At 41.5% G+C, this 20,937-nt stretch overlaps 1 long non-coding RNA gene across 1 annotated transcript; it reads right to left on the reverse strand.

Annotated features, from left to right (window-relative positions):
* Positions 1-17,704: 17,704 nt before the first annotated feature.
* On the reverse strand, positions 17,705-20,079 carry LOC311431427. Its single transcript, XR_014689421.1, has 3 exons — positions 19,928-20,079; positions 18,870-19,072; positions 17,705-18,333 (listed from the first exon to the last, which is right to left on the reverse strand). It is a non-coding gene; the product is annotated as an uncharacterized lncRNA (long non-coding RNA).
* Between the last annotated feature and the right edge of the window lie 858 nt (positions 20,080-20,937).

A 20,937-nucleotide genomic window follows, 5' to 3' on the forward strand; every position in this document is an offset into this window, starting at 1 on the left:
GTAAATGAGACTGAAAAGTGTGAAAAAAGGAGGAGTAAACACAATCACAAGGTGTTTGTCATCTTCTGTTTCTCCATTCACAGCAAAACAGATTAAAAATAAAAATAATAATAATAAATCCAATTTAACCTCTTTTCTTGAAATAGATCAGGAAGGAAACAAAATAATGGAAATTAATTACACCCCATATGCAAAAGCCGTACATGGTCCTGCATAATATTTACGTGATCCTTTCTCCAAGGAAGAATTTCCCCTTGAGTGGGTCAACTCTCAGATAACCACATCAAAAATGACCATGCTAAAATTTATTGTTCATCTGTTTCCTTCTACATCAAGCATCTTCCTGGCTGACCAGAAGTCCCACCATGGCTCATTTCATGCCTGGAGGGTAGCTGTTCCTCTGAACAAACCTCTTTAAGGACTTGGTCTGAGAGATGTCCTCATGCCTTGCCTGATAGCTGTGAAATTTAGTGGAAGAGCTTGCTGCCTTCAAGAGACTGACCAGAGGACACGATCCTGATATACCAAAAGTGTAGTCTTTGGATCTGCCACAGGAAAAGAAAGAGAGCTGTGTTCAGCTCCCACACCAACATGGAAGATTAAAAACTGCAGTCCAAGCACCAGACTTGGATAAAAGGAAGGTGAAGAAATTATTTATGTGCCCTTTCAGTTCAGGGTGTAGCTGTGCAGGGAAAAGTAGGAAAGGTTTATCTACAGCAGGAAAAAGGAGGCTGAATCTGTAACGTAATGTTTAGAGAATTCACCTGAACATCTGCAACAAGGATTTGCCTCCCCTTGGCTTCCATTGTAAACAATTCAGCAGTGTCAGCTCATAATGTTTGTGTCATACTGACCAAAAATTTATTGATTTAAGACAGAGAAAAGTTCCAACATATTATCTGTCTATCTGTCTGTAAAATGCTGAATCATTAGTTTTTTAATGGGAAGTAACTATTTCTTCTTTTTTGAAACTTGCACTCTCCATTGAAAAATAAAAATAAAAAAGGAGAAAAAAAAAAAAAAAGAGAATGGAAAATGTAACTGTATTACTAGGTACTGCTCTGCCAGATTCTCACTTGGCCTGGATCAGTATACCTCTGTTGACCTCAATAATAATTTAACTCGAGGGCAAGCAAAGAACTTGGTGTTCAGTCATAGAGTGGTTGTGGCTAATCTGCTGAACAAATCAGACAAGACCAACCAGATACTTCATAAATTCACAGCACCTCATGGCCAATACCTTAATGTCAATCAGTGGCACAACAATCTAATTGGAAGATTGTATTATTATTGTTGTTGTTGTTATTTTTGAAGGCTTTGGCTTTTTTCCATGGGCTTTTGCCAGGTTGCTCAATAGTGTCGCTGGCATCAAACTGAAGCTATTTTTCCCAATATGAGCATGAGATGGAAATTAAGCTAATTTCAGAAAAACAAAACAAAACAAAACAAAACAACAACAACAAAAACTCCTTTAAAGGAGGCACCTGGTTTTCAGTAGAGGCAGGTTAGCACTCACCTTATTAATGAGAAGTGCAAACATTTTACCAACATCCCTTATTTGTGTCCCCAGACATCCTCTGACTGAGAGCACACTGCTACTACACAGCATAAATGAATTTTGTGCAGTTTTGCCCTCTCCCAGTCCTCAGTGGCTGTTTGTGAAGGTACCTGTAAACTCTCCAGTTCTTTACGAATTAAAGCTTACAGAAAGTTTTTCCATATCCGTCTATGATTTTCCATACCCAGATGCAATTTCCAACAAAGAGGGGAAACGGTATCTCCATCTACATAGCTAAGCACCTTCAAGGCACCATTGCAATATTGCTCTTGGATACATGGGAAAAAAGTAGCATCACTCCCTAATCCAGCCCAGTCTTGCCATGGTTTCCATGCCTCCCCTGGGGGAATGCTGGCTGTGTAGGATTGCGATGTGGTACAGACTGTGCAGGAAACTACTAGTAAGCATTACACTTCAAGCCTGCAATTTTCTGCTCTTTGCTTCATAATGAAATATTTAATCTTCTGTTGTTTTGTAGGGTGGATTTTTTTTTTTTTTCGCGGGGGTGGGGGAGTGACAGGCAAGGAAGCAGTGAAATTGCATTGCTTTCCCTATTGTAGCTGAGCTTTTTGTTTTACTGTGCTGTTGTTACAGCTCTGAAATACAGTGGAAGAAGGAACAGGAGGCACAGCAATGAGAAGGAAGAGAAGGAAGAAAAATATTTCTATACTGATGTTGATTAACTGATATTCAGAGGAAAGAGAGAGAAAGAAAAGGGAACACATTAACAAATCTCTATTTAAATCCTAACTTACAAGTGAAAATGTGTTGGCTCCTTCTAAATCCCTGCGGAGATTTTGAGACATTGAAGCCAGCAGACACCCTATGATCATCTAACCTGACCTTTCTTAACTCGGTCTAGAAACTTTACCCAGTGATTCCTGGAATGGAAGGAATTATCCCCACTATGTGAGTACATTTCTAAGATGCAGCTTAATAAACTGATTATGGGTATCATATTGCCTGTGATAGCAGAGCGCTGGATGTCATGGACCGGTTCCTGTGTTCCTCTGGAGGAATGTTACCAATGACTTGTGGTTGAGCTAATGCACATTTATCCCTTCTTCCTGCAACTGCTACTAATTCTGACATTGCTGACAGAGCTGCCTCGTCCTAGCATGCATAGGGAGATTCATAGTCATATGAATCATAGCACAGAGGGAGAGCTATATTGCAAAAATGTTTCAGTTCATTCCTGAATTGATTGGGTCAAGATGGACTGATTTTTTCTGCTGTCAAAGTTAAATCTGCAACTACAGGAGTGTAGCATTCTGTGTTGCAGACCACTTAGACACTGTGTTGCCATACTTTGGGTAGCAAAGGATTGGCATTGCTGGCCATTCTGGTGCATTTTAAAGAAAGTAATCTTCCTTCCTGATGGCCCAAAGACACAGGTAGTCAGACACATATCCTAAAACGACACTCACTTGCAAGCCACCAAGGACAAAGGTGCATCAGAAGGCATAACCTTCATTCCACATAGCAGTTTTACAGTAGGGCAAGAGAAACCCCTCCATCTTGTATGTTCTACCCACTGATTCCTGGTAACAAAGAACATTTTGTAAGACAATGACAGATCCACTTTCCATTAAGATGTTTTTTTCTGCTGCCCTGAAATTTCATCTGGAGGGGAAAAGGAAAATTTGACCATTTAGCCAGGACTTCCCACCAGAACACAGCAGCTTCAGAATGTCCATTCCCAGGGCAAAGAAGCCCCAGGTTGGCTGCATGGGAAAAGGAAGATTAAAGTAGCCTGGATATGGTGGCTTCATGGGAAATATTTTGTACATTTCTGTACTTGTGCACAGAAACTATGTTAATGTGAATTGAGTTGAACTGGAATTAAATGGACAGGCTCTGGTTCTTTTGCCTTGAGGTACAATTTTCATCTCCTGGATTCCACATGGTCTTTGTGTTTCCTTGTTGAAAACTGAAGGATAGCATAAAGTTAGATGATTCTACCAGCTACATTTTCTAATTGGCTGCAGTTAGAAAATGTAGCTGGTCATACCTGAGCAAGGAAAGTAAGGATTATCTTTAGCTTGGGACTGCCTGAAATAGTTGCTGCAACTGTTGGAATTAGGGCATATCCTGTTTGGGAAATGTCACAGATCTCATACTGTTAGCAGCAGTGGGCCACCATGGGAAAGCCAGGGCTGTTATTCATGTTTCAGTCTCCACAGAGTTTAGTGGTCCAAACAAAACTCAAAGTTGCAAAAGCTTGGAACATCGTGAAAATATAGTTATCTGGAATTGGTATAAGAATCTTCCATGGTGGTTACTGGCATCACTTGAAGAACTTTGGAAGATAGGTCTCTCCTTCTCAGGATGCAGGAAGCATTGTTGGGATGGCTTTTCTGAAGGTATTTTGCTTCTGCACTTCCCTTCACAGTCTGTAACAAAGCCACATCCTGAAAACAATGGACACGGAGCAGGAGATTGGAATCTGACACTGGAACTGCTGAACACTTGACACTAAAAATGTTAGCATCCCACCCATGTGCTAATGGAGACTCACTGCAACTGCTACTAGTGAGGGTATTCAGACATTTGAGAACAGGAAAAGCATGGAGGTTGAGGCTGGAACAGATGCTGCCTAGGAGTGAGGAACCTGTAATCAAGTCCTCCATGGGGTACAGACACGCAGCAGGACAAGAATAGTTTCATCACAGAATAAAGTTTGGCCTTCAATGGGATATTGAGTTCTGTAAAATATAATGTCTGTTCTCGAGGAAGGGAAAAATGGCCTTTAGTGGATTCAGTGCAGCTCTTTGGATTTCAGATCTGAGGGCTCAGGCTCGGTGTTTCTGAACATCTATCAGCAAGCTAAAGTGGTTCATAGCAGCTCTATAGGAGGAACAAGACTTCCCCATTTCCTAAAGAAAGTTTTCTGACAGCACAAATCAGGTGTACTCTGAGTTGGTTGCCATACACAAGTCTTACAAGTCTTACCTTAGCAGTGCAGCAGACACATCTGGAGGGCTTAAAATTACATTTGGTTCTTAAAGGTGCACTCTAAGTCCTCTCTGAAGGCTCACTCTAAGCCTTGCAAAATAGAGCTGCTGCAATTGGGTGGTCTCTGACCACAGGTGCACTTCTAATTAAAATGCAATGTGAAAAATCAGGGGAAAGACCTGTAACAGGGAGCAAGGGGCTTGCTAAGGAGCCTTTTTTTTTTATGGCAGCTTTACAGAATTAAGGCAGGTAGGAGTTTGGAGCAGGTGGTGTTCATAGAAAATAAGTTATTTTGACTTCTTACTAAAGTATAAGATGCTCATTCACAAGAGACTTCTCTCCCTTTTGTAATTTTGTTGATTACTCCTCACTCTACTGCTTCATTTTGTCCTATTTCAAAGCAAACTAGATACAAGAAAATGAATAACAGATAATGTGGTCCCCTTAACTTAAAACTCTGTCACTTTGAATTCACCTGCTTAATTAAATGTGTTTCCTGATTCCTTTGTTTGGTATGCTCAAGGAGCTTCTCCAGCATGAGGCCTCTCCAGATCTTATTACATGACGCAGGATGTCCCTGGCAATATTACAGGGGAGGAAAAAAAAAAAAAAAAAGGCTGGGAATATGCCTGCAGGAAAAAGATTTAGGTGCCACATTTAATGGCATTTTGACTACTGCACATTTTCCCAACCAAGCTCTAATTGTCACTCCAGAAGTTGCAGGTCTCCCAGTAAATCTATGTCAAAGATACTTCAGAGCATCTTAGTAGATGAGAAATACCTATGTGTGAGCAGCTGAACTGCATTATGAATTTATATACTTTTTTGCTACTTCAGCAAAAATGGAACATATATTAACATTTATCTCCAATATTTTATCATCAGTATGTCCTAGAAACCTGAATACTGCTAGTACAAACAATAACCTTTATTGCTACGATATCTTGATTTATTTTCAACCACAAGCCAGATGCTCACTTTTCTATTCACCAGGTTATCTTCATTGTTTGAGGAGAGAAATATTACTGCCCAACTTTTTCTACTGGAAGTCTAGAAACTTCAGATGCTAACCATGTAATCATTTAAATTTTAGCTAGTCAGTCTTGGCATTCTTCTTAATCGTTGGAAAGAAAACAGCACCTCCAGAAAGGAGGGAACACCCTTTACAGATGTGTCTTCCATCCCATATACTATCAAATGAACCTCAGTTGACCAGCTAAGATGAACAGTTAAGTCAGATGAGATGAATCCCATATTTAGTATACAAGTCCCAAAAGAAATTGAGGATGTGTTTAATTTTAAATGATATCCACATATTGAGATGAACATTTGTGGAGATATTGGCTTTTGACCATTTCCTCGTTTAAGCAACACTGTTTTTCATCATTCTCCTACAATAACTTCTTAAGCCTCCCAAATTAGGAAAGATTTTATACTCATATTTCTTCCCAAGTTGCCACTTTGAACTGGCCAGAGAAGACCAGTTCATGTTGATTTTTCTTAACAATTACCATTTTCTTGTCAGTATTGGCAGCTGCCAGTCTCACATCTATTTAATGCCAGGCCTGTTCTATGAGAATTGTCTCTAATTCTGGTTAGAGGTATATATAGTGTGGGGAAAAAAAAAAAAAATATATATATATATAAATATATATGAGAATATCTTAAGATCTTATTACTCAAAAGTTTTAACTGAGAGTTCACAGTGTGCACCAATAACTTTTTATTAGTCACATTGCTTTCTTGGGTGCTCTTCATATGTCATGGTTACAAGAGGATTTTCTAGAGGAAGGAGATAATCAATAATCTGGATTTTTTTGTATTGCTGTTACTACAGTGGGAAACTAAAGTTCCTCCATACTGGAATTCAATCTCTGGAAGAAGGGAAGAAATAAGAAGAAAATAATTATAATAAAATAATAAAAAGATACATATAGAAGTTAATAACATTTTTAGAGTAAGAAGAACAGATATCTCAAGCACAGATGGAAGCTAGTGACATTTTTATGTTTCTTTTGTGAAATGCTATTATGTGTGTGCAGATGAAATCCAGTATGTTACCCATTAGTATTTAAAGACATTCTAGGTCCAGCAAGGAATGCCTGTCTGGACTCACAGCAGTATCAACAGGGACTGCATACTTCTGAGGTGGATTCCCTCAAAGATAATATTCAGTAGAAAATTCTGGTGATCAGATCCTCAACCTGTGGGAATCAGAAGTTTTTCCACCTGCCCAAAGCTGAGTTTCCATTGTCTATTCCTACCAGATCATAGAACATTGGCAGCTAAATTTATTATGGCTTTAGAACAGGAGATAGCTTTTGTTCAAATAATTCCAACATTTTATCCTCTCCCCAAATGGGGTGTATTCCCTAAACCAAAAGTAATGCTGCTCAATACTACCTGTGTGGTGCAGCTGTTCCTTACACATGGATATCATTTAAGCAAAGACTCTGGATCGTGTCCTGAGCTTCAGGTCACTCCGGTGAGGAATAGGTGGAGAGAGCTTTATCTGGGAAAGCTTAGAGAGAAGAGCAGTAACTTAAATAAGTCCCTAGCTGCCGTGCTGTTCAGAGGCTGAGATGTAAGAGGGCCTGTCAGTCTAGAAAAGATGGATTAGTGAGCTCATGTAAGTGAAGTTGCATAATAAATGCAATTTATCCCTGGATCCACAATTTGCATGGGGCTGACCCTCCAGGACTGCCTGTCTTTCGGCACAGTGCATCAATACACACACATACCACTGTAGATAATGCATTTAGGTGTCAAGGGGTTGTGGTCAATCAATCACTCCTTTGGCCACCACCTCTCTTCCCCTTCCCTCCAGGGGGGCAGTGTTCAGGGCTTTATTCTTTCCAGTCATCATTTATTTCTTTTGAAAGAACAAGCCCTCTTTGTCTGGGGCTCCTTCAAGTTGCACTAGATGGGAGGGGTGGGGGGATTCTCTCACACGGTCTCTGAGGCAAACCCCACAGCTGATTTCTGAGTACACCACGTACCATGGTGTCACAAAGATACCACAAACAGAGAAAAGTCATGCAGCCGTGTGTTATGGGAGCTGGCCCCAGATTCATGCCAAGATTCTGGATTTCCTGGCGCTCTAAAGCTCTTTGGACCATGGGGATTATACATTGCACAAGGTATCAGATGCCAAACACTGACTTTTAAAAAAGCACATGGGAAACAAATCAAAATGACCTTTTTTTAAAAAGGGATCCTATAGATATGTTTTAAACAATAACAGAGCAGGAAACTTTGCCTTATTAGACATTTACCCAGCTTATCTGCCTGCTGGCATTCCTCAAGTGCACTTGAACACATGCTGGGCCATCTAGGTCTGGGATCCTCTCCGATTTCACAAACCAAGCAGGGTCAGCCCAGGGCAGAGGTTGGATAGGATTCCTCTTAGTGAAAACCCATCTGTCCATCAAAAATGGTGCTATTCCCTCAATTGGCAATGAACTTCTTTTTCAGTCAAATGTTACCACAGTGCTGGGAAAAGCTGGAGGTGTTCCTCTGAAAAATGGGTCAAATCTGTGGGCTTCTGACTGCCCATCCATTAAGGACTCAGTACATTTTGGACACCACTGGGAGTATTCTGCACAACCTGGCCAAATTTATTTGTAACTTACCTGCCACCACTCTACAATGTCCTTGACAAATTAAAATCTAGACCCAGTATCCATCTCTGTCTTCCCTCTGCTAGACAGCAGATACAGTATCAAGAGAGTTCCTGGCGAGTAAAACTTTTGCATGCTTTCAGCATATGAGTAATGCTATCAAATTCCACAGCAGAGCTTAAAATGGGCATTTGTGGAAATGTCCACACAGACATTTCAGGATTTAAACTGTATTCAGTGGGCTTTAAGTCACATAAATATATGTCTGCGCTGTAGAAAGCTACCTGATCTTATAACCCTCATGTCTCCTTAGCTCTCAGTGGAAAAAGGTCTTCTTAGGACAAGATCTGTATAATTTGGTAACTACATCCACTTTATGAAGATTAAAATGTGGAGAAGTTTTTGAATGAATTCAGTAAATTTATGCCAGATTGATTCTGGGGTTCAGTGAACTGTAGCATTATTTGTTTGCTGCTAGGAGCCCTGAAGCCAGTTTTAGCATATCTTCAGAGGTAGCATCAGGTTTGGGGCTGATAAATGCTTTAAACCAGCACAGTGCACAAAGGAATCAGCCTTGTTCATCCCTCAGCCCATGCCACTACCTCTGTCCAACATCACCAAAAGAACTCTCCATCCCAAAAGCTAGTTTTTCTCAGAACATGAAAAAGAATTAACTACTCATTCTAGTTTTAAGTGAGTAAAACTCAGACTGGGTGAGAGTAGAAATAAAAAGAGTTGTAAACAAGTCTCTCCACCTGCCCTTTCTGGCTCCACTTGCCTGATGAGTTCCTATGCATGAGCTTGCTTTCAGTCCAGCAACTCTCAGAGGAAGCCTGAATGGCAAACATGTCTGCACTGTCCCCTTTGGCACCCTCAGAAATTTGTGTTTGTCAAGCTGGAAAGCTTCACCCTTGTGCTCACAGCTATTCTCAGCCAGGTCTCTGCTCTTTCCTGCAGTCTCCATACTGTCCTTATCCGTATCTCATCCTCGCCTTGCCCTTCATAAATGCCTTTTTCATAGGGGTGACCTTACTGCTGTCAGAAAGGTTAGAATTTCCATTTCCTCTATTTGGCCCAAAGGGTAGCATCTGATACAAGACAAACAAGCAGTCTTGTCTCCTGCTGTTCAGTTGCAGTTATTTTAAAGAGCATAAGTTATAACATGTCTATAGTTCATTTTTTTATTTTTTATTAAAAAAAAAAAAAAAGAGAGAGAGAGAAAAAAATAATAATAATAATAATTCTTCAGTTAGCCTATCTCCTTAGCTGGACTTATCCTTGGGCTGTTGTCTTCAATTAAGAGAGTACGTGTAATAAAGAGAAGGTAATATACAGTTGATAGGAGACATGGTTGCAGGCACTATGACTTGGTTCAGCCCATGCTGCAGTTGTTCTGTATTCCGGACTAAAAATTTGTGATTTTGTTCAATCAAAACATTGAGAGATGAAAATTGTAGTAGTGTAGTAAAATGGTTTACAAATAAGATCCAAAATCCTTTTGGAGGAGGGGGGTTTATTTAGCTAAGCACTCTTTAACATCTGATGCCTGGTATCTTGTTTTCATGTCTTCCTTAGAAGAATGTAGACTGTGAAGTCTGGGGTTTCATTTGGAACATCACCACCAAGAAGAGTCAAGGTTATTAAGTCAGCTCAAGCCATCTGAATACAAGTATCACTCACACAGGACTACTCCACAGTGTTGTAGACCAAACACAAAATCAAGGTCCAGATTCTCCTTTCCTGTTGGACACAGGCAGAAACCCCATAGAATCAGTACAAATTCAGGAAGGCAAATTACTATTGGTAGCTTTAGCTGCAGTTGGATTAGCAAGAGTGAAATTATGATAATGCCTTCAAATACCTGAATTCTTGCAGCATTAGCAAGTGAGAGGAAGGCTGTTATAGCAGTGCTGTGCTTTATGAAAGACTATGCATCCTTGATAGAGAATGCAGGGAAGGGCAGAGGTCTGGGGCATGGAGGGGATGTGGGAAGCCAGATGAAAAGTTTTATTAGGTGATTATTAAACTATTCTGCAGTGCCAAGCACAGCACAAGGCTGCCAGCTTGTCTCACTGCAAAACCAAAATTAAAATAATGAGAGGGGCCCTAATCATGGAGTGTCTAATGGCTGATTTTCTATCTGTGCTGGCTGACAAGCGTTACCACCCTCATCAGCCTGAGAAACTCAGAGGTGGCAGAGAAGTTTCCCCCAAAGGCAATGCTGTCATCTCACTGCAGTGCCCTTCATAGATACATGCTCCTAATCTGATAATGAAAAGTGTGATGATAACCCAAGCTATCTAGCAGTCAATGGTACCAGAGACTGAATCCTTTCCCAGTGCATGGAGAGAAGATGGGGCTATCTTTTGACCACCTACTTGTAGAGCCTGATTCTTTTGTGATGACTTCTTCATTCCATAGATCCAGGGGCAGCATCTAGGAGACTTGAGAGTGAGTGGTCTGAGTTATTCATCACCGCCATGTAATAAAATACCATCTGGGGCATCCTCAATTATTTTAGTCACCTTAATGGGTGCCTTAATAGGTGGTCTGAGTATAAACTATTCTTCATGCATGGGATACAGAAGTCTGCCATGGGAAAGAAAGTTTTCTCCTATGGGGTGGGAGTGGACACTTTCCATTGTCCCCTCACATCAGTCCTCAGCAGAGGTAGTCAGGGTGTTGTCAGGAGCATCAGTTATAAACATGGGTTGAAAATGTCTGAATCTAGACCTAGTGGCCACTGCAAATAGCATGTGGATGTTGAGTAAAAGATTCAGATTCAGCAAAGTGTTTTATCACAGATTTTGAATCTGGCTTTGGTTACTTTATCACAAGCATGTGTTTGGCAGTGGTTTGTCAAAGAAAGGCCCAAGACAGGAAAACGTGCTGTGACTTGGCAGCAATGCAGCCCAGCAGACTGATTCTGAGACACACACGGGCTGGATAGGTCCACACCATCGACCTGGGCACATTGTATGGATCAGGGTAAGGAATTCATCAACAGGAATGGATCACATCTCTTGACAGTTCTGGCACAAGGTTCCCTTTATCTGATACCGTCAACCTCATTATTCCTTATGTTGCAAACAGTGTAATTTAAAATAACCCGGGCAATACAGGCCTGCTTACATCCCATATCTCCCATTTTAGCTGAACATTTTCACTCTTGCAGGAGGTTTCATCAATGCCTAGCTTTCATTCAGCTCCACCTCCACGTCTTCCCATTACTGTGTTTCGAGCTGTGAAGGTTGCTATCTGCCGTCACCATTCCGGGTTGGCACAGAGGAGGCTATGCTGGACTTCCATGACCTATGATGTTGTCCACCCATCTGAACGCAAGTGTTCTGTGGGATGTGTTAGCTGGCTTTAGGATCTGGACGCAGAATTTCGTGCCTAGAACTAGCGGTTCTGGGAATTCTCCAAGAGACGAAAGGGAGGAATATATAGTGCTGAGCGGAAAGGCAGTGCTGTTCTTAAAGAACTGTGTGGGGCTGACGTAATGTTCTGTGCTGTGATATTCCCAGTAGGAACATATGACTTTGGGTCACAGGTTTGCGGGTAGCCATCTTGTTAACGTAATGGCATCTCAGAGCAATCCAGCCTCCGTTTTTCCACTGCGTGTGCATATGCACATCCATGTGGTTTCGGCTGCAAGTACAGAATCAATAGGGCTGGTGTTGTCTTTTATAAAATCCATGCTTTGTCTTGGTCCCTTCCCAGTAAACTATTGGCTCACCATTAGTGGATCTGGTAAGCTTCTCCTGCACAATTAGTAGCTGGACGGCTGTGTGGGGTGGATGGAGAAAGAGACCTCAGGGCGTCAGAACTTGCAAATCCCACAGCAAGTTCCTATCTACTCCCACTCCTGCAGGAACACCATGGCAACCAGCTATAACTGTGCAAATTGGCTGCAAAGTACTTTTCTTCAGTCAGTAACACAATACTTTTTCCTTCTCCAGACATCCAATATACACTAGCACCCCTCAAACACCCCTTACCAGCTTTCAGTGTGATAAGCAACCGATTTGGCTAAGGCTTCCATTTTCAGGTTCTGAAGCTGTTGCTGGTCTTGGAGGAGATGTTAAATGTGGCTCTCCCCTACCAGATCATTCACGCAAAACACCACCACCTCGCCTCTTGGCCACTAAAATCTAAGTGATGTAAGATCAGCTGTTAAGCTAGCAAGTCCTGTTGACTTGCCTACTATGCTCAAGAAGCCTTTTCTTCATTGAAGGTAATTCTTCTGCTGAGCTTTAGAGCAGGAAAAGTCAGGGTTGGCAGGTGATTTGGACCTTTTCCGAGGAACCATAATGCTGCAGATCCATTTCCACTGCAATTCAGACTTGATTTCTCACCACCGGATTAAAAAAAAAAAAAAAAAAAAAAAAAAAAAAGTGCCAAATATGCTATGTCTCAGTAAAACACATCAGAAGTTGCTAATCTCCTTTCTGCTGCTACTATTCTACATTCTCCATGTAAATACTGGGATCCTCTTTATTTCAGAATATAAGGTGTTTGGTCTTAAACTAATATTTACAGTCCACTGTAGATAGAGGACATATTGATGCTCTGCCTGTCTGTTTTCTCCACCAGGAAGCCCTTGTGGGCTTGGTGGCTGGCATGCCCTCATTCAGACATACACTTTCCTATCTTTCACAATCCTTCAGCTTGTATTGCAACTTGTAGCACAGAAGTACAGTGAGCTCCTGTGTAAAATGAGGACCCATTTGGAAAAAAAAAAAAAATGTACAATTTTGTCTTTGGAAGCTTCCAAAAACAGTGCAAGGGAAAAAAGGAGGTGAATAAATGAGACACAGTGGGGTGAAGTGGTTTGTTTAAGGACACAGTCTCTGTTTCCTCTTCTTGCTCAGATCGTCAAGGTGGTTGAGATGATTTGTTACTTCCAGTACTTTTTTGGAATTAGAGGAGCAAAAGAACAAAACCACAGCAAATACTAAGAGCATGATGCAGAGAGGTTCAGGATTTGCACAGGAAGGTAAGGGTATTGATGAACACATGATGCTCAAAGGCTTTGATTTAGGGAGACAGAAAGGGAGGAGAGATGGATAATTCCAATTATCTCAGAGTAACGTATAAAGCCAAATGGGAACAGCAAAGACAGAAAAGAAAAGGAAGAAAGACATAGTAAGAGCAGCATAGGTGGAGAAGTTATTGTTTTTGAACAGCAACAGGGTGCCTCCAAAAACAAACAAACAAACAAACAACAAAAAAAAAGTTTTATATATATACGCATACATGTATATAATGAAAAATCATAACAAAAATCATGTCAGCAGCAAAAAGTTGGCACGAACCAGTGCCTGCATGGAGTGGTGCTGGGCTGCACAAGAAAAGCTGCTTATCAAGCTGCTTATTACTTTACTCGGCCCTCAGATTTGAGTCCCTCACTCCTACTTACAGCAGCCTTTCCCTCATATGCAGGGGCGACATTCCCAGGACCCTTTTTTTCTTTTTTTGTCCTGGCTCATTGATGCTTCATTTTGAATACAGAACTGGTGCACGTACCCCAGATTAGGAAGGTCCTGAGACGAGTAGACTCACCTTTCTTCATTGCCAAAGTCCAAATAGAATCAAAATAAATAAGACAAGGAAAATCAAGTGGTTTTAGTGCAAAGTCCCTGAACTGGGACTCCTGGTATGATACTGGGTAGATTTGTACCACACAGACTGAATTTCCCTGTGCCTCACTCCTTGACTCAAACAGAAGGGATAAATATGTTTCTATTTGCTTGGATAGCAAGTTTTGTTTGTGGCTAAGCTCCTCAGTGTTCCCTTGGTCACAACTTTTGCCTTTCCAAGAGGCAGCATTCATTTGGTTGTGTTCAGGGACAGCAACCATTTTATTCTTCGGATAGCCACCCAGGAGAGGAGTATCACACACTGCTCTCCTCCTTGTGCTTTCGTTCATTCTTGTTCATTCCTCTCAGATAAAGTAACGTTTACTTAAGACTGGAAAATCTTACTTTATGAACCTTTTACTTCATGGCTTGGGCTCGACTCAGCTGAAAAATTAGAGGCCACATCCTCACGTAGTATAAAACGGGAATGGGGCCAGTTTCCACCAGAGGAGAATCCAACCTCTCCTGGCAAGAACAATGCTGCTCGGGGAGACCAGTGAGGGTTAACGGGCCGTCATGCTTCACTTTTAACATCATCTCCAACAAAAGGAGAACACAGGAGACATAGAAAGGGAGCAAGAGATTTTCTGAGGGAGCATAAATATAATTGCAGTCACAGGCCGGTATTTTCCATGGTTTGCAGTGGAGTCATTCACAAGCCTCAGACATCAATAAATGAACCTTTAACTTGCCTCCTAGCTCTGTTATCCGTTCCACACAGTGCTTTAATTAGTTGGTGTCTAAGAAGCATTTTGGACATTGAAGTCTGTCACCCCTTAAGCTGTCTGCCCGACTCTTCGTTTCATGAACAAGATACACACAACCTCGCCTAGCCAATGGCAGGCCGGTCACACAAGTATTATGTTTTTCCTCTTGCTGTCTACTGTTTCACCACTGTAGGAATTACACAGCCAAGAGCACAGTAGGAATAATGGTTCTATTCATTTCCCCCTGGGACTAATTCTTACAGATGGCAAGCACTGAGATGGGGCAAATTAGCTTCTTATTTCATTTGGAGGCTTAAAGTTATAAGCTCATTGTGTTGTTGTTTATGGGGTAGCAGGATGGTGCAACCCTGTACATTGCTACTAGAAGGAAAGGAGGCAAATCCTGTACCAACAGTGGTGAGGGGATACGAAAGGGGATGCTAGGAGGACCCTGTCACTGCTGAGCCCATACCAGCCCCGTGCTTGGGTCTGCAGCCAGAGGAAAGCTTTCTGGCTCCCTGGGCTCCAAGTCAGGTGCTGATATGAACAGGAGGCTTAGCAGTGCTGCAGTTTAGGATCATGGCTGAGGCAGTTTGGGAAATTAGGATTGGAGCTTTTGTGAGTGTTTCTGGAGAGAAATAGTAGGGAGGGAAAAAAAAGAAGGAAAAAAAAAAAAAAAAAAAAAAAAGGACAATTTCAACAAACAGGCTTGACTGCTGTTAAATTACATGGAAATGTGCTACAGATGAAAAATTTGGAGATCCTTGTTTACCCAAAAGGATCAACAAACAGACAAGCTCATGAATGTTTTCTTTCACAGTCATTTTCCTCTTGAGACACATAAGAGAGTAGTTAGGAAATCAGCAGAAGATCCTTGCTAAGGGAAGGCCACCTTTTTCCCTTTGGTAATCACTGTGTGGTTGTGATCACCCACTCAGCTATTGCCATGTGCGCTACTCTACCTTTACCAGATGGCATTTCCAGACAAGGTTGGGCCTTCATGTACATTGCCATTTGTCTAATTTTCCAAGCAGAAAATAGATGGATATATCCTCAGAGTGAATCAGCATCTCTGGAGATTTCAGTTTATACCAGTCACTAATCTGCCCATAACGTAGCTTTTTATGGGAGCTTTCATCGTCAAAGTCTCTCCTCATGAGTAGTAATGTACCATGAGCAGTAATAGAGCACGTTGGATGGGATTATATTTGCTTGCAAAAATTCTGCATTTGTGTCTTAGACAGAAATTGTCAGTAGAAGGAGTAACCATCATTCATCAGAGACATTTTTTGTCTCTGATCAGAGACAGAATCAGAGCTGTTTTCCTGTATCTGCTGGCCAAGAAAAAAGGGTGAGTTTCTGCAGTGTCTTCTCAGGAGATCATATGGGATGTTTAAACTCTCCTCAAGAGCCCTAAGCAGGCTGGGTTCAGCCTCACATCAGGCTAGTTATTAGTACTGACTTGAGTTGTGCCAGTGAGGCAGTGTCAAATACATGACAGGTTTGAGCCTGAACTTCCCCGTCCTCTTTAGTCTTTATCAGTACTGTAATGTACTCTGGGAAGTTTCAGTGTTTCAGCTAAGCTTGCATTCCAGCTAAAGCTGCATTTCAGCAATTGCTGAAGCTGAAATGCTTATGACTATTTCAACTCCTTTCCATCTAGAGACTTATCAAGAACATTATTCTCATGTCCTGATTTATTACCTCTCTTACCTTTCCATCTCTCCAAAAAAGTCACCTCTGCTCTTACTCTGCGTTATTCTTTCTTTGTCTATTTTCTTGCTAGTTAATTATCTCTTTCCTAAGACATCTCTTTTCCATAAGATACATGATACAACACTCCAGAGTCATCAGACACCAATCCCTTTTTCCACAGCATGGAATATCCCAAATATTCCATGTTCTGGAGAACAAGTCCTACGAGGAGCGGCTGAGGGAGCTGGGCTTGTTCAGCCTGGAGAAGAGGAGGCTCAGGGGCGACCTTATCACTCTTTATAGGTACCTCAAGGGAGGCTGTAGCGAGGTGGGGGTTGGCCTGTTCTCCCACGTGCCTGGTGACAGGACGAGGGGGAATGGGCTTAAGTTGAGCCAGGGGAGTTTTAGGTTAGATGTTAGGAAGAACTTCTTCACTGAAAGGGTTGTGAGGCATTGGAACAGGCTGCCCAGGGAAGTGGTGGAGTCACCATCCCTGGAAGTCTTCAAAAGACGTTTAGATGTAGAGCTTAGGGAAATGGTTTAGTGGGGACTGCTAGCGTCTTATTTCCAGACAATCTTACTTCCTACTGAATATTTTATCCTTAGAATGGATTAGTTGCTAGCCTTGACTCTACTACTTTATGCTGCTGAGAGAAAGACCTCATAGGTTCAATATCATCAGTATTTACAGAAACACAGAACCATGTAATGGTTGAGGTTGGAAGGTACCTCTAGAGATGACCTAGTCCAAGCCCACTGCCAAGCAGGGTCACCTAGAGCAGGTTGTACAGGGTCATATCCAAATGGGTTGTGAATACCTCTAGAGGAGACTCCACAGCCTCTCTGAGCAACCTGTTCCAGTGCTCTGTCACCCTCAGAGTAAAGTATTTTCTTATATTCAGCTGCAGTTTCCTGTGTTCCAGTTTGTGTCTGTTGCCTCTTGTCCTGGCACTGGGCTCCACTGAAAAGAGTCTGGCCCATCCTCTTGATACCCTCCCTTCAGATATTGATACACATTGATAAGATCACTCCCCTCGACTAGCCACAGGCCTTCAACTGGGCTGTGCCACTGGGGACAACGCTCTGAGCTCTGCTATCCAGCCAGTTCTCAACCCTCACTGTCCACTCATCTTACATAAGGCTTCTATTACGCGCACATGGCAAAAGTGCACATTCTTAGGTCATGCGATGTAATTTCCACTCCATAGTTAATGAGGTTTTGATGGTCACCATAAGGAGAAAAGTGGCATATGTCTTGTCTGCATCTGAGCTGTTGCTACATCTGCATGAAAACATGAACTTTTATTTATAAAATAGTTCATAATGTTCAAAAAGGAAATCATTGCCAATCATATCAAAATAATCTAAAAAAAATACTTTATTTTTGGTGGGAGAGGGCATAACAATTTGGATTAAAATCAAAAGTTTTCAAATGTACTATAATAATTTAAAACATTATAATGACTATCATGACATACAAAGAAATCTTCAAAATAAAAGGTCATGATAGTGTGAAAAGTAGTAGTTCTCTTTTCTGACAAGATTAAGACAGAACACTTCCATCCTACAAAATGTTACATTTGCATATGCACAGATTCACACATATGTTTGCAAATTGCAACCTGCTAAAACCCACCTTTTTTTTTTCAAAAGTTTTATTTGTGAAAAAAATAATGTATTTTCAAGACAGAAACAGTCTGTTCAGAAAGTTTCAGAAAGCTTCCAGCCACAAGGGAGTGCACTAGTAGAAAATAATCCTGTTTGTTCTGTAAAGCCACCATAAGGTGATGTTCTAGATGGTTTAAACCACCCCAAAACTCAAGTTACTGTGCACTAACTATGGAGGATTAAAGTAATGTGAGGCAACATTTTTTCCATAGCTTTTTTTTGTTTGTTTGTTTTATATGGATTCATCACCAGTACCTTGGCCTTAGAGAAAAGGGAGCCTACTTGTTCCTTAACCCCATGGTTTTGTTGGCTCTACTATACAAGTGGGATGCATTTTTTGAGCAATCTGGAGCTCAGCAGCAGTCATGCTATGGGTCTCCCAATTGCCTGTTTCCTGCCATGGCAGGTTGGAGCCTCAGTGCAATTTGTCCTTTGCTCTGCAGAGCAAAGCTTCTCTCCCTTGTAGGACAACCGCCTCCATTTTCTTTCTAGACAGATAAATAAATAAATTAGTTAAAAAACACACACTGATTGTATTGAATCACAAAACCAACATAGTGCTGCGGTGGAAATTCCTTCCTCCCCCCTGGCTTTCTGTCTTCACTCGGAGCCAGTGGTTACTGGAACCACAAAGCCCTGTGTTTTGGCGGGCCAAGTCTTCGCCTGGGTCCACCACCACTCATTCCCAAGCCCTTAAGGGGAAAGCCCAGGCTAGCAAAGCCATACAAACACACCGATGAAAGCCCACGTCAGCAATGTATGTGTACAGACCTCCCTACCTTGCTGGATTAATGATTTTGTGGCAGACTCACTGCCGGTTTTACAAGCATAGACTCGAGGCAGGAAAGGGGAGGAGGGGAAGGCTGAGAGAGGAGGCATCGAAGTTTAATGACAAAATCACGGTTGGCTTTGCCAGGACATTTCATTATATAAGTTGAGCGGTAAGATCGTTTCCTACGCCCCTGTGACCAAAAGAATGCAGGGAGCACGCGGCTTGAACCAGCCAGTGAAACGGATAGCTTACCGAGTCAAGGAGCAAGCGTAGGCTGTCCCAGCCACTGCAGAGCAGAAATGCAGCCTCGCCAGTGAATGAATGAGCTGCTCCAGGGTTTCTCTAACTCCAGTCCAGCAGATTAAACAATTCACTCCAGAGTTTACAAGGGAAAGCCTGAGTAAGCCAGCCAAAGGCAGAGTGCAGTAAGCATGCAAGGAGTTCAACTCAGGATTCTTTATTAAAGGAATAGAAATGAACAACAATAAAGTTAAATTCCAGCAGCTGAGAAGCAAAAGGTTCCATGTTTCTACAGTCTCCAGGCTGACGGGCTTGTAATGCAATGCTACTGCTTTCAATGTTATTTCTCTTTTCCAAATCCATTCCCCCATCACACACACACACATAAAGACACACTCATCCTTCTCCTCCTTTTGCACACTGAGATCTCTGGAGCTAAATTGGCTTTATTACCTATACCTGCACTGCCCATTGTTCCTTAGCTCACCAGAATTGCAAACAACAAATGATAAAGTAAATAATAAGAGTGATCAATACCTATTTTCCTCCTCATAGCAAGAAAAGAGACACATTGGCAATTAATTCTGCAGCAGTACCTCCACAGATAGCATCCACCACACTTGGAATATACCCTTTTCAAAGACCAACACAGTGGTCAACAAGTTCCTACAAGTAACTTTGAACTAATCACTGCAGAAACTTGAAAAGCAGCCTAAAAGTTAAGCTCCAGTCTGAAAGTGAATGCTTCTCATCTCTCCTGCTAGTTTGCATCAAATTTGCAAGATTTATGGGACCTGTAAAACAGACAGCGTAGCAGATTCTGGATGTATAAACCACTGTTTAGTTGTTTCTGGTATCAAAAATAAAATACAAGTATCTTTTGCAGATAGCTCCCCCAAAGCTCCTATGCCTAATTACAGCCTTGAAACAGCACCAAACTCCCTGCATCTCTCCTCTTAGTTTCCCTCTGATTAGAGTAGTAATCACCTGTAATTCTGGTTTTGTGATGTCCATTCTAGGAGCTTAGTTCTCCATATACCCAATATAGAGGGAAGCAAGGTGCATCTCACCTGCAATGGCTGCTTTTCAGTTTTCAATTTCCAGATGTTTCATCATGCTGTATTGCAACATCTCTGCTCGTTTTGGGAAATACAACCTCACAGCAACAGGGCAATCAGCAAAGATTGCAGGGTAAATCAGTGGGTTTTATTAGATTGGAGACACAGAGCTGGGGAAAAATACAGATACAGAAAAGCAAATAAGACAAGTTCCTAGGAAGGCAAGCCGTTCTTTACGCATAAAACAAAACCAGCAAGTTTGTGCTTGAGTCTTTAACTATACTTCACTTGAGCAGCTGGTTGGCAGCCAAAATGTTGAAGAGAAGTGTTTGGCATTGTGTCATGAGCCATTAGCTGTTCATGGGTGATGGGGCAGGAGCAAGAAAACAGGGTTCCTGCTCTTGATATAAAGTTAGGATTAACAAAGCAGAGACATCTTGTTTTAGGTAGTCATACATTCACTGACATTCCTTTCTGTTTGCATATGCATCACTAAAAAAAATAATATAGATATTAACTAGGGTATACAAAGCCATTTCTGAGATTTTGAGAAGCTTAGATCTCAAAATAATTTCTATCCTATGTGTCATATCTTGGAGTCACAACAGTCCCCATACTCTTTTAGTTAAGTCTGGGTGTGCTAGCTTAATAGAAGGTAACCCAGTGTCATTTCGTACAGGCTTCCAAAAGTGCTAAAACTAAGATGAGGTTATATAATTGTATTTTTCCTTCTTATTCACAGGGTTGCTTATCTATGTCAGGTTATTAGGTTTTCTCACTGCTTTTGCTGCTTTATTCACAAATACTCCTAAAGGTTTTCAGCTGGAACATACCTCCCTACTATGAACAGAGATAGCTGTGCAGAAAAGATACCACCAATCCAGGACTGCTGGTTATTCATCTTGTTTAGACATAGAACACAGGATTTCATTTAGACTCTACTGTCTCAGACATTTGGACCTGCCTTTGTTGAGTAAGGAATTATTGACCAGAACACATAAGTGCTGAGCAGTTCTTTACAA

This window comes from Aythya ferina, assembly GCF_964211825.1.
Source record: "Aythya ferina genome assembly, chromosome: 2".
In the NCBI taxonomy this organism is placed as follows: Eukaryota; Metazoa; Chordata; class Aves; order Anseriformes; family Anatidae; genus Aythya; species Aythya ferina.